The sequence below is a fragment of the Cyclopterus lumpus genome, chromosome 17 (genome assembly GCF_009769545.1).
Source record: "Cyclopterus lumpus isolate fCycLum1 chromosome 17, fCycLum1.pri, whole genome shotgun sequence".
NCBI lineage: Eukaryota > Metazoa > Chordata > Actinopteri > Perciformes > Cyclopteridae > Cyclopterus > Cyclopterus lumpus.
Window position 1 is genome coordinate 1,277,650 of NC_046982.1, and position 604 is coordinate 1,278,253.

Genomic DNA, 604 nt, shown 5'->3' on the forward strand with positions numbered 1-604 from the left:
TATTGGACGCTAGTAATGTTCCTGTCTTACTCTTCCAGCGGTCCTCCCCTCTTCTTCTCCTCGAGGCTTCCCCCTACCTCTCTCCGTCGACACCCTTCTGTGTGTGGCTCTCCTCCTCCTCCTCCTGGGCAGCGCCTTCACTCTGCCGCCTGCTCATAATACACAATCGAGACAAAAACGAGGACCGACCCAGAGCTTGCTCCGATATTTCGGTCCATATCACGTCTTTATTGGACTTGTGCTCCGCTCACATCCAGCAGACAGAACGGGGGTTCCGCTTTGTGTCCTCCGCCTGCAGACAGCCTACCCGAACATGTTCTGCTCCTGCGGGTTGTCCCTCTTTGTCCTCGATGAGTCCTGGTGCTGAGGCAGATGTTGAGGGTGGAGATGGAGACAGCAGCGGAGGAAAAGGAGGAAAAGGAGGAAGGCTGCATCCATCTGCCTCTTCTATGGCACAGACTAAAAACTATGACATCATCCTCCTCTCTCTCCCTCGACGACTCTCCCTCCTAATGCCAGTCTCTCTGTCTCGCGGCTGTTGGCGTACCGTTTGAGCTCCGTTACAGCCCAAAGTAAAGACTCTACTCCGGTCAAAATGTGCTAT